General features: G+C 43.2%; 1 protein-coding gene across 6 annotated transcripts in view; it reads left to right on the top strand.

Annotated features, from left to right (window-relative positions):
• The window catches only part of LOC124787972 (actin-binding LIM protein 1), a 355811-nt gene that overhangs the window by 175160 nt on the left and 167098 nt on the right, over positions 1-13553 (top strand). The gene's annotated exons all lie outside the window — the stretch shown is intronic.

Here is a 13553-nt window from a genome sequence, read left to right as displayed (position 1 = left end):
TTACCTCATTATTTTTATCAATTCTCTGTGTTTCTAAAGCATGTCTTGCGGTCCACAAACATTTAACGAAATCTCGAGTACGTGCTGTTCATTCTGTGCCTTCCCACATTAAATCTTTCGTTCGCTGGTACCCAATACTACCATCGAGTTGGGAAACTGTTACGGTAAAAAATGGCAGTATCAAAATCGTGCGGCTCCACAGAGTCGCTGCTTAATGTTTGCTTGTCGTGTCGAACTCGATGCTAGCAACGGCTGGGGCAGCTATTATTCTACATTAATCCGACCGTTATCATGCACGGATGTCTTGCGTGTAGCGTTGAGATAACTGTCTGATGCTTTGATCCGTGGCATGTGAAGGTCTTGCGAAACCGAACACAGCACGTACGGTATCTTGAACTGTCAAACGGATTGTAATTTCCTTGCAGCGGTAGTGCAGTGCTTTACTGTAAGAACAAGACGTTATAATATTCTTGGTAGATATTTAACAGTCAATTACAGACGCTGTGTGTCGTCTAGGACGAAAATTTGCTCCAGGTCGATACTTTCCCTTTAGTTTCTTATACATGAAATGTCAAATATCAGAATAACATTATTAAGTTGTTAATTTGCAAACGCTGGTTTCTTAGTACCAGAAGGTGACTGATGAATGAGAGCAAGCATCAGCTCATACTGTGATCTCCGGGAGTTTCGGTTTTGCTTACAACCCCGGAAAGGTAGACTAGAACATCGAAATGCTTTCACGGTATCCACGAAACAAAAGCGTCATTTCGTTGAGGTCACAGGCTTAGTGAATCGCGCGTGAACGTGGTTTAAAAAGCCATTAGTAAACACTTAACCGTGAACACTATCAGAGTCCGCTAATTACGGACCCTTTCGCGTGACGGCGGTATTATTGAGTGTATGGTCTTCGCGCTGTTTCTCAACACTTTGAAAAACTCGCAAAACGTCATGAACTGCCTGACAAGTCGCTAGCAAGTGTTTTGCCTTAATGTGTTGTCTCAGAAACAGAGTAGTGCTTTTTTATTGTTTTAAACGGCATTCACCTATTATAAGGTAATTTTTGTCATTATAGGTAATAGTTGCAGCCTGATGAGACTCCAAAACTTTGCCGCTGGCCTAGGGAGATGATGATGGAGGTTTTCTTATGAGCTGTTCCTGAAAACTGACGAAAGAAAGAGCCTTGGTGAAAGGCTGAAGCTCTGTGTTCGATCAAGTTTAAAGATACTGTCCCGTTCCGGCAAACAATGAAGTTCATGATGGAGTCCAAAGTACTGCTTCTGAATACTTGTGGCTGGAATGCATAAAAAGCTAGAAGAACGGTGCGTGCTTCACGGCAACGGGAAGCCGTGTTTGCCAAAAACAACCTTGCAAAATTGCTGTCTGTATCTTTCGGCTCCATCATGCTATTTCTCTCAAACCCCATAGTTTTCTAATTTTCTTAAAAGTATTTGGTCCATGTACTTGAGCGAAAGTGAAGATTTTTCTTACAAGGGAACCTCTCCATCGCACCCGCCTCAGATTTAGTTATAAGCTGGCACAGTGGATAGGCCTTGTAAAACTGAACACAGATCAATCGAGAAAACAGGACGAAGTTGTGTGGAACTATGAAAAAAATAAACAAAATATACAAACTGAGTAGTCTATGCGCAAGATATGCAACATCGAGGATAGTGTGAGCTCAGGATCGCCGTGGTCCCGTGGTTAGCGTGAGCAGCTGCGGAGCGAGAGGTCCTCGGTTCAAATCTTCCCTCGAGTGAAAAGTTTAATTTTTTATTTTCAGCCAGTTATCAAAGTTCAGGCACTCACACATAATCAACTTCGATCTCCAAAATTCCAAGAGATGCTCATATTTGCTTGGACATATGCAGGATTTGACGGTCTACACACGGAAAATTTTGAAAACGTTAAAAGGGAAAACTGTGCGACTGTGAAACTGTTGCAGTTTATGTGACAAACTCTTAAGTTTTCATCACTTTGTTGGGAGTGATTATCGTATCCACAAGAAAACCTAAATCGGGGAAGGTAGAAGAATCTTTTTACCCATTACAAGTTAGGTGGGTCGACAACATATTCCTGTCATGTGACGCACACCCCGTCACCAGTGTCGTATAGAATATATCAGACGTTTTCCTGTGGAGGAATTGGTTGACCTATGACCTTGCGATCAAATGTTTTCGGTTCCCATTGTAGAGGCACGTCCTTTCGCCTACTAATCGCACGGTTTTGGTCGCAAAACACAGACACTAAACTTATTACAGTGTACAGAGACGTAAATGAACGAACGGACAGATCATAACTTTGCGAAAATAAAGAAAGTAAAGTTTTCACTCGAGGGAAGACTTGAACCGACGACCTCTCGCTCCGCAGCTGCTCACGCTAACCACGGGACCACAGCGCTCCTGAGCTCACATTATACTTGATGTTGCCTATGTTGCGCATGGACTACTCAGTTTGTATATTTTGCTTTTTTTTTTTTTTTTTTTTTCATAGTGGCACACAACTTCTTCCTGTTTTCTCGATTGATCTGTGTTCAGCTTTTCAAGGCCTGTCCACCGTGCCAACTTATAACTAAATCTGAGGGGGGTGCGATGGGGAGGTACCCTTGTTAGCTGTTCCTCAGCATTGTACACCAATCATCTACGGAAGTGGTATTAAAGCACCAGCTTCTCGTGGCTCGGTGAATAAGTGTCGGACTGCAAATACAAAGGTCCAGGATCCAGTGTCGAGTCGGCATGTGATTATCACTTACTTCAACTTTGGTAGTGATTCATTAATAGGATAACGTAAACAATAAGAAAACTTCTGACTGTTCTGTGTTAATGTGAAAAATGCGAAAGGGGCATGGTGGTACAGAGCCCTCGCTAAACTGAATGTCTCCGATAACTAGCTGAGTGTGTTGGGTATGTCGTATCGTATCAAATGTCGGAGGAAGGCACTTTCAGTAGGACCAGATCTAGTGAAGCACTATGGTGCGCAAATCAAAGTTTAGGTTGTGGACAGAATTGCCTTTTTAGCTTTTTGTTACGACATGTATATAATGTCTAGTTGCATTGACCAAAACACGATTCCGTGCAATGTTTGAAAACTTAGTACCGAATTAGCTTAATTCGCTTGCGGCAGTCTGCGTTGCAGTTACGAAATTTGGTAACTAGGTTGAGAATCAAAGGCGCCTGTTTCTGATCACGGGGTTCATAAAAAGTGAGGCGATAGTATTCTGAACGAATCTTAGGGAGCTCAACAGTACAATGCATTTATACCAGTAATCCGAAGTAGTACTGACGTGATGTGAGCTACATTGTAACTTTATGTAAGATGTTTATACTTTGGGAAAGACAGATGCGTTAACCAGACGGGATCTGACATAAGTTTATAAAGCACAGGAAAGAACATGTAATAAGGACGTAATGTGGTAGTTGGTTACGTTATTTTCAGTGACATATCATATCGCACACGAGGGCAGCTACGCTGTTGTCGGCTTGGACAAGTGACAACATACATTCCACCTTTGAATCTGAAGCCATATTCAGTGCCTGATAATACCTCTTTCCACCAGTGCCACATTGAATATTTTGTCAGTGCAATCACTTGCTGCTCTCTAGTGGATACGCACTTACAACCACAATTTCCCAAGTAACATCCCCCGTAACGAAAGAACAACAAAAAAACCTTCAATTTACCTGTGACATGGTGTAAATTATCATCATTTCCTTCTTCGGCGCTATCTTCGGATTGATTACGTAGAGGAAAAGATTGCCTTTCAACCTCCCTATCCTCAAATAGCTACTTCGCGATAACACCATCGCGCATATGCCTTTTTCGTGCCCTTCTTCATATAAACAAAAAAATTGGCGGGAAACGACAGGATCACTTGCACGCGTCTGAGCACCGAGCTGTGTTTTATATGGAGCAGACAGCTTGCGTTGTCTGAAAATTAGAGTCGCTACTACGGGATGAAACGCGTTGGACTGCCTGAGACAGCAGCTCAGACGAAAAGATAACGAAAACAGCACGTCGGACGTCGTCCGACATTGGTGTCAGCGCCGGAGATATCTCGGACGATATATCTTTTATGTTTTAAAACCATTCAATGTATAATACCGTTCAGTGAATGGAAGTGATGTATTGTTAATGTCTCTTTCTAATTTGTTTTATCTTGAATCGTTTTCGTCACCTGAGGGTGATCGAGCGAGGTGGCGCAGTGATTAGCACACTGGACTCGCATTCGGGAGGACGACGGTTCAATCCCGCGTCCGGCCATCCTGATTTAGGTTTTCCGTGATTACCCTAAATCGCTTCAGGCAAATGCCGGGATGGCTCCTTTGAAAGGGCACGGCCGACTTCCTTCCCCATCCTTCCCTAATCCGATGAGACCGATGACCTCGCAGTTTGGTCTCCTCCCCCCAAATCAGCCAACCAACCACCTGAGTGTGAGCGCCATAGATTGGAACATCAAAGTTGGAAAGTCATAAATCGGAAGATACTTTTTCTAATGAACTTTAAATTTAATCTGAGAACGAAAATCCGTTGGAAAGAAGGGGAAAGTGTAGAATACAATCTACAGAAGTGTATAAAATCGCTTTTACGCTTTTGTCAAGGTCGGCGCAAATGTTCCATTTCGGAGACGCCACAAATCAACAACGAAATCTATTGGAAGGCAACAGATGGGGAAAATTTTATTTTTGTAGAGCTTAAAAAAGTAATATACATTACGAAAGTACGCATTCAGTTTGAGGCGTAGCTAAACCATATCTCTTATAAGTTGTGGGAGGGAGGCAATGAACAATGTATGTATTGAAAATGTCGATGTATTTTTTCGGTACGTCGACGCCTCCGTACGATATTTATCTTATCGAAGAAAACATCGATGTACATTTTCACGTTCGTCCGTCCCCCCAAGACAGTATGAAGTGATCGCGATGGTTGCGTGACTTCACTTGCGTGGTGGTAATGTAGAGCTATTTACATCGTAAATGAGTCTCATGTGAGCTTCTAGCTTTTGTTGTTCCTTTAATACACTTTAAATATGTATTTAATGTGTTTTGTTTATCTTCTGCTGGAGACGTACTTTTGTGCCGGCTTGTCTGGTGGTAGCAGTAGCAACAGCAGCAGCTTTATTGACAGCGGAGCGCCCCGGCCTTTGTTCGGGTAGGTGGGCGAGGCTGTGTTCGTAGAGCTGACAGGCGACATTTGTTAGTAGCCTCACTCGCACAGAGCCTGGGTTTGTTTTCACGCAGCCGCGGCCGGCAGACAAGTGCGTCTGCCCGTGACGGACGAGCGTGGGCGTTTGCTATACAGGCAGGCCCGTAGCGAGTGTGATTTATATCTGGGCGGGCTGCTCCAGCCAACAGGCCTGAAATACGGCCGGGGGTGACCACTTGCGGCGGTATTCCACGGCACGGGAACCGCTGCGAAATCTGCAGCCGCGCGGAGACACTAATTATGAATGCTTCTCGCTGTCGCAATCTATCGTCCAGAAGCGATACACCCCCTCCTGATCTACACTCTCCCCCTCTCCCCCTCTCTCCCTCTCTCTCCCTTCCACCCTCCTCCTCCCCTTCTCCACTTCCCGTTAGCACTCATACCGTATATTTTGTGCGAGTAAAATTGAAATAAAGCAGTCCCTCTACTGAGTGCAGTGTGTTAAAAAAAAGTATTCCACGAACACTTGTTCATTAGAAAAGATGTGTTTTTTCACACTAGCGAAGATGACGAAGTGCTCATAGTTCTTAAGCGCATGTCTACTGGACACTTTTTCTTATTAACACCCTTGATGTACAGGGTTCTGTTGGTTGTGAAATGATTTGAGTGGATAAAGTGTTGATAAGAATACCATGTCCGGAAATCTACAGCTTGGATATAAAATAGTTTAAAAGCTCCCGCCTCACGATACCCACACTAACGGACGAGAGGGCGCCGCCGTCTGTCGCTGTTGTAATTATGACGTTATATATCATTTCCGGCCGACTATGATAACGGCTACGGAAAACTGGTACTTTTATTGGAGGGTTGACAGTAGTGATCCACAGAAGCGTTGCACATTCGACTTTGCAGACAAAGTCCTTCGTCACGTAGAAGAGAACCCACATTGAATATTCTAAAATATTTCCCATGTCTTCCGCTCCTGGAGAGCACACAAATCAGTGTTCATTGTCTCTTCTGTGTGCGTAAATGAAAGCGGCGGATTTGAAAGCGACCCGATCTACAAACATATTTTACATCCAAACGGTATGTTTCCGAACATGGGTGCCGTATCAAAACTTTAGCTATTTAAGTCCACATCTGCAGCTACATAGATACTCCGCAATCCACCGTTACTTGCGTGGCGGAAGCTATCCTGTACCACTACTTGTCATTTCCCCTCCTGTTCGACTCTCAAATAGAGCGAGGGAAAAACGACTATCTATATGCCTCCGTATGAACCCTAATTTCTCGAATCTTACCTGCGTGGTCCTTACGCGCAATGTGTGTTGGCGGCAGTAGAATCGTTTGGCAGTCGGCTTCAAACACCAGTTATCTAAATTTTCTCAATAGTCTTTCTCGAAAAGAACGTCGCTTTCCCAACAGGGGTTCCCATTTGAGTTGCCAAAGCATTTGGGTAACACTTACGTGTTGTTCCAATCTACCTTTAACAAATTTAGCAGCCCGCCTCTGTATTGCTTCGATGTCTTCCTTCAATGCCACCTGATACGGATCCTAAGTCCGCAGCTCGTGGTCGTGCGTTAGCGTTCTCGCTTCCCGCGCCCGGGTTCGATTCTCGGCGGGGTCAGGGATTTTCTCTGCCTCGTGATGACTGGGTGTTGTGTGATGTCCTTACGTTAGTTAGGTTTAAGTAGTTCTAAGTTCTAGGGGACTAATGACCATAGCTGTTAAGTCCCATAGTGCTCAGAGCCATTTGAACCATTTTTTGAACGGATCCCAAACACTCTAGCAGTACTCAAGAATAGGTCGCACCAGCGCCCTGTATGCAGTCTCATTTACAGGTGAACCAATCTTTCTAAAAGTCTCCAAATAAACCGAAGTCCACCATTCGTCTTCCCTATCTGGGTAAAATACTCCGGAGATAAAATACTCCCCCAGCGGGGACTAGTCAAGAGGACTCCGTTATCAGGAGAAAGAAAACTGTCGTTCTACGGATCGGAGCGTGGAATGTCAGATCCCTTAATCGGGCAGGTAGGTTAGAAAATTTAAAAAGGGAAATGGATAGGTTAAAGTTAGATATAGTGGGAATTAGTGAAGTTCGGTGGCAGGAGGAACAAGACTTCTGGTCAGGTGAATACAGGGTTATAAATACAAAATCAAATAGGGGTAATGCAGGAGTAGGTTTAATAATGAATAAAAAAATAGGAGTGCGGGTAAGCTACTACAAACAGCATAGTGAACATATTATAGTGGCCAAGATAGACACGAAGACCATGCCTACTACAGTAGTACAAGTTTATATGCCAAATAGCTCTGCAGATGACGAAGAAATTGAAGAAATGTATGATGAGATAAAAGAAATTATTCAGGTAGTGAAGGGAGACGAAAATTTAATAGTCATGGGTGACTGGAGTACGACAGGAGGAAAAGGGAGAGAAGGAAACGTAGTAGGTGAACATGGATTGGGGCTAAGAAATGAAAGAGGAAGCCGTCTGGTAGAATTTTGCACAGAGCATAACTTAATCATAGCTAACATGTGGTTCAAGAATCATAAAAGAAGGTTGTATACATGGAAGAATCCTGGAGATACTAAAGGGTATCAGATAGATTATATAATGGTAAGACAGAGATTTAGGAACCAGGTTTTAAATTGTAGGACATTTCCAGGGACAGATGTGGACTCTGACCACAATCTATTGGTTATGAATTGTAGATTAAAACTGAAGAAATTGCAAAAAGGTGGGAATTTAAGGAGATGGGACCTGGATAAACCGACTAAACCAGAGGTTGTACAGAGTTTCAGGGACAGCATAAGGGAACAATTGACAGGAATGGGGAAAAGAAATACAGTAAGAAGACGAATGTGTAGCTCTGAGGGATGAAGTAGTGAAGGCAGCAGAGGATCAAGTAGGTAAAAAGACGAGGGCTAGTAGAAATCCTTCGGTAACAGAAGAAATACTGAATTTAATTGATGAAAGGAGAAAATATAAAAATGCAGTAAATGAAGCATGCAAAAAGGAATACAAACGTCTCGACAGGAAGTGCAAAATGGCTAAGCAGGCATGGCTAGAGGACAAATGTAAGGATGTAGAGGCTTATCTCACTAGGGGTAAGATAGATACTGCCTACAGGAAAATTAAAGAGACCTTTGGAGATAAGAGAACCACTTGTATGAATATCAAGAGCTCAGATGGAAACTCAGTTCTAATCAAAGAAGGGAACGCAGAAAGGTGGAAGGAGTATATAGAGGGTCTATACAAGGGCGGTGTATTTGAGGACAATATTATGGAAATGGAAGAGGATGTAGATGAAGATGAAATGGGAGATATGATACTGCGTGAAGAGTTTGACAGAGCACTGAAAGACCTGAGTCGAAACAAGGCCCCGGGAGTAGACAACATTCCATTAGAACTACTGACGGCCTTGGGAGAGCCAGTCCTGACAAAACTCTACCATCTGGTGAGCAAGATGTACGAGACAGGCGAAATACCCTCAGACTTAAAGAAGAATATAATTCGAATCCCAAAGAAAGCAGGTGTTGACAGATGTGAAAATTACCGAACTATCAGTTTAATAAGTCACAGCTGCAAAATACTAACGCGAATTATTTACAGACGAATGGAAAAACTGGTAGAAGTCGACCTCGGGGAAGATCAGCTTGGATTCCGTAGAAATACTGGAACACGTGAGGCAATACTGACCTTACGACTAATCTTAGAAGAAAGATTAAGGAAAGGCAAACCTGCGTTTCTAGCATTTGTAGACTTAGGGAAAGCTTTTGACAATGTTGACTGGAATACTCTCTTTCAAATTCTAAAGGTGGCAGGGGTAAAATGCAGGGAGCGAAAGGCTATTTACAATTTGTACAGAAACCAGATGGCAGTTATAAGAGTCGAGGGACATGAAAGGGAAGCAGTGGTTGGGAAGGGAGTAAGACAGGGTTGTAGCCTCTCCCCGATGTTGTTCAATCTGTATATTGAGCAAGCAGTAAAGGAAACAAAAGAAAAATTTGCAGTAGGAATTAAAATCCATGGAGAAGAAATAAAAACTTTGAGGTTCGCCGATGACATTGTAATTCTGTCAGAGACAGCAAAGGACTTGGAAGAGCAGTTGAACGGAATGGACAGTGTCTTGAAAGGAGAATATAAGATGAACATCAACAAAATCAAAATGAGGATAATGGAATGTAGTGAAATTAAATCGGGTGATGCTGAGGGAATTAGATTAGGAAATGAGACACTTAAAGTAGTAAAGGAGTTTTGCTATTTGGGGAGCAAAATAACTGATGATGGTAGAAGTAGAGAAGATATAAAATGTAGACTCGCAATGGCAAGGAAAGCGTTTCTGAAGAAGAGAAATTTGTTAACATCGAGTATAGATTTCAGTGTCAGGAAGTCGTTTCTGAAAGTATTTGTATGGAGTGTAGCCATGTATGGGAGTGAAACATGGACGATAACTAGTTTGGAAAAGAAGAGAATAGAAGCTTTCAAAATGTGGTGCAACAGAAGAATGTTGAAGATTAGGTGGGTAGATCACGTAACTAATGAGGAGGTATTGAATAGAACTGGGGAGAAGTTTGTGGCACAACTTGACTAGAAGAAGGGATCGGTTGGTAGGACATGTCCTGAGGCATCAAGGGATCACAAATTTAGCATTGGAGGGCAGCGTGGAGGGTAAAAATCGTAGAGGGAGACCAAGAGATGAATACACTAAGCAGATTCAGAAGGATGTAGGTTGCAGTAGGTACTGGGAGATGAAGAAGCTTGCACAGGATAGAGTAGCATGGAGAGCTGCATCAACCCAGTCTCAGGACTGAAGACCACAACAACAACCACAATTCTCACATTCTCGTTCCATTTCATATCGCTTTGCAAAGTCACGCCCAGATATTTAAACGACTTGCCGTGTCAAGCAGAACACTAGTAATACTATATCCGAACATTACTAGTTTGTTCTTCGTACTCATCTGCATTAACTTGTATTTTTCCACATTTAGAACTAGCTCCCATTCATCACACCATCTGGAAATGTTGTGTAAATCGTCTTGTATCCTCCTACAGTCACTGACTTCGATGCCTTACCGAACACCACAGCTTCATTAACAAATAACCGCAGATTCGTGCCTACCCTGTCCGCCAAATCATTTATGTACATACAGAACAACGGTCCTCTCACACTTCCCTGGGGCAGTCCTGACGATGCCCTTGTCTCTGAACACTCGCCGTCAAGATCAGCATACTTGGTTCTATTACTTAAGAGGTCTTCAAGCCACTCAGATATCTCTGAACTTATTCCATATGCTCTTACTTCATTAACAGCCAGCAATGGGGCACTGTGTCAGAGCCTCTCCTGAAATTTATAAATATGGAAACTGCCTTTTGTCCTTCATCTATAGTTCACAGTGTTTCATGTGAGACAAGGGAAAGCTGAACTTCGCACGAGCGATGCTTTCTAAAAGCATCACTGAATTGTGGGCACAAGCTTCTCAGTCTCAAGAAATTTTAATATGTTCAATCTGAGAATATATTCGAGTATTATGCAGCAAATCAAAGTTAGGGAGATTGGTCTGACATTTTGCGGGTCCGTTCTTCTACCCGTCTTACATAGTGGAGTCACCTTCGCTTTTTTCCAGTCAGTTGGGACTTCGTGCTGGGTCAGAGATTCACGATAAATGCAGGGGCCAATGCCGTAGAGTGCTCTTTGTAAAACCGAATTGGGATTCCATGCGGACCTGATGATTTATTTGGTTTCAAATCTTTTAGTTGTTTCTCTACGCCAGGGATGCTTATTGCTATGTCTCCCGCCCCTCGTAACGCCAAGAGGGCTATAATAGTAATAGTGAAACAACGTGTGTAATATGCCGTTTCATAAAGAGTACGTGTAGTAAAAAATATGTTGGTACCGTATTGATGAGGCACTAAAAGTAATGGACTATAAAGAAAACCGTTTGTGTGTGTCTTTAGCATTCCCTTAACGTGTGGCACAGTGTGGATAACGTCCTTGCTTATTAAGAGGCAAAGATAATAAAATCTAAGGAAACGAAAGCGCTCTTAACAAAGCTGCTAAGAGAAGGCAAATTTACTGTAAAATTGCATGATAAAATGAGCTGTGGACACTTATGTTAATAACAACCTATACTGAATAAACAGTCCAGAACTCGAAAATCAGCCAGTTTCGTACGATGTCGTCATAATGAGCAAATTATTTAAAGAACTGAAAAAAAATGGTTCAAATGGCTCTGAGCACTATGTGACTTAACATCTGAGGTCATCAGTCCCCTAGAACTTAGAACTACTTAAACCTAACGAACCTAAGGACATCACACACGTCCATGCCTGAGGCAGGATTCGAACCTGCGACTGTAGCAGTCGCGCGGTTCCGGACTGAAGCGCCTAGAACCGCTCGGCCACCGCGGCCGGCAGAGAACTAGAAAAGTTGTACGAAGGTACTCGATAACGCTCTCTGGCTACTACTGAAAAACGTTATGTAACTGTACTTTGCATTTGGGCGGCATCTTCTAGGATGCATCTGCGTGATGGGGAAGCACACAGAACTCTAAAACTTTGGATCAAGGACCAACCAGACAGATTTATTCGGGGCGGAGGGTGCGAATTTAAATTGGAGCATTCGCTGTCATATAGACACCGCGTGGAAAAGACACTTCAAAAGTTATAAACCAGAAATAATCTGTCGATGAAAATTGGGGGATGACTTGGGATCTGTAATGTTAAAACACAGATAGCGTCTTGCTTGGCTGTAGATTATAGCGCCTGGAATCATTATACACCTCTCTGTATACCTTAGTGCACGCTACGCAGGACAATGTGGGGATTCGAACAACGTCTGATACCTGTAGAGCTATATCGTGACCCTGCCTTTCTGTACATTGGTCCTTGTAGGGACGAGATGTTCTGCACCTGGTCCTCTCTCTCTCTCTCTCTCTCTCTCTCTCTCTCTCTCTCTCTCCCTCTCTCCCTCTCTCCCTCCCCCCCTCCCCCTCCCCCTCCCTCCCTCCCTCCCCCCTCTCTCTCCCCCCCTCTCTCTCTCCCCCCCCCCCCCTCTCTCTCTCTCTCTCTCTCTCTCTCTCTCTCTCTCTCTCTCTCTCTCTCTCTCTGCTCACTGAGTTACTCAGAGCAACTCAGGTGCTGACGACAGCAGCAAGGAGAGGACGCCTACTCGTCATCACCCAATTCGTCCAATTTTATGGTACATGTAGGGCGAGGCGAGACAAGAAAGTGCCCCAAATGAAAACTCCAGATGCCCAAGCGTTTAGGCAATAAAAGGAATTTTGGTACGGGTCTATCACCATATGGATCTTATCAATTGTCCCTGTGAGAGTTTGTACCGAGAGCGGTGTTTGGCGCAGCGGTAAGAGATCGGATTCGCATTGAAAGGGTTGCAGGTTCGACTCCGCCAGGTGATAAATATTTTTGTGCTCCTTGGCAATGCGTCCAGTACTGACATCACAATTAAGCGCAATGTCATATAGATTATTTTATTAATTTACGTAACCACAAAAAGTACAGGCATAGGATGAAATGCGGGACTGCAAACGTTTAAAAAGGTATTGTAGTTAACGCGTGCACGGGAATGTCGTGCATGTAAATAGATACGTCCATTCTTTTTCAATTGATCAATTACATGTACCGGGGTGATATTCATTAAAAAAACGGGGGAAGCAATAATTTTGACCGCATCTTGCGCACGTCATAAACGCGGCCTATTTGCAGTGACATGGCTTTTTAATGTTTCCATAGAAAAACAAACTTGACATTCTGAAAGACCTTCTTTCGTCGCACAGCCCAGCAGCGAACCACGCATAACGCAGCATGTCGCTGAATACGTGTGAGGAATAGCTGGTGATGTATAATGGAATGTAGTTTGATGCAAGCTTTTCGGGAAGTGATTTCTTCTTCTTTCTCGATGAGGTAAGTGCAGTTTTGAAATTTTTTTATTAGTTTTTCTTTTTTTTCTTGACGATAGAAATATACATCGCAGGTTTGCACTACTGGCGTACTTTTGGGGGGAATTACTTTCATACTGCACGTTGGCAATCCGTCTTCATCTTGGAACAGTTCGTCGTATATTTGTGGATTTGTTTGCCCTTCCCCCGAGTCAATCAACAGAAGACATTTATTCTCTTGCACGAAGGGCTCTCTGTTGTCAATTTACCGGATTTTGAAGAAGTGATGATAACATTTATATTTTTTGCTGCGTACGCATCTACTGATTTTTAACCCTCGGTCCAAAAGATCCAAGACTCTCCTGTAGGCATACGTAAAAATGTGCCATTACTTTTCCTGAAAGGCTCATAGCATATTGTGCTGTATAGGAGAGTTACTTTGTTCATATTCTGTTATTTGACGCAGACCACTTTTGGTGTTCTAGGGTTCGGTCATATGCCGACTGATGCT

Source organism: Schistocerca piceifrons, chromosome 3 (genome assembly GCF_021461385.2).
Source record: "Schistocerca piceifrons isolate TAMUIC-IGC-003096 chromosome 3, iqSchPice1.1, whole genome shotgun sequence".
Lineage (NCBI taxonomy): Eukaryota > Metazoa > Arthropoda > Insecta > Orthoptera > Acrididae > Schistocerca > Schistocerca piceifrons.
The sequence above is the reverse complement of the archived record's forward strand: the minus strand, read 5'-3'. Positions and strand labels throughout refer to the sequence as shown.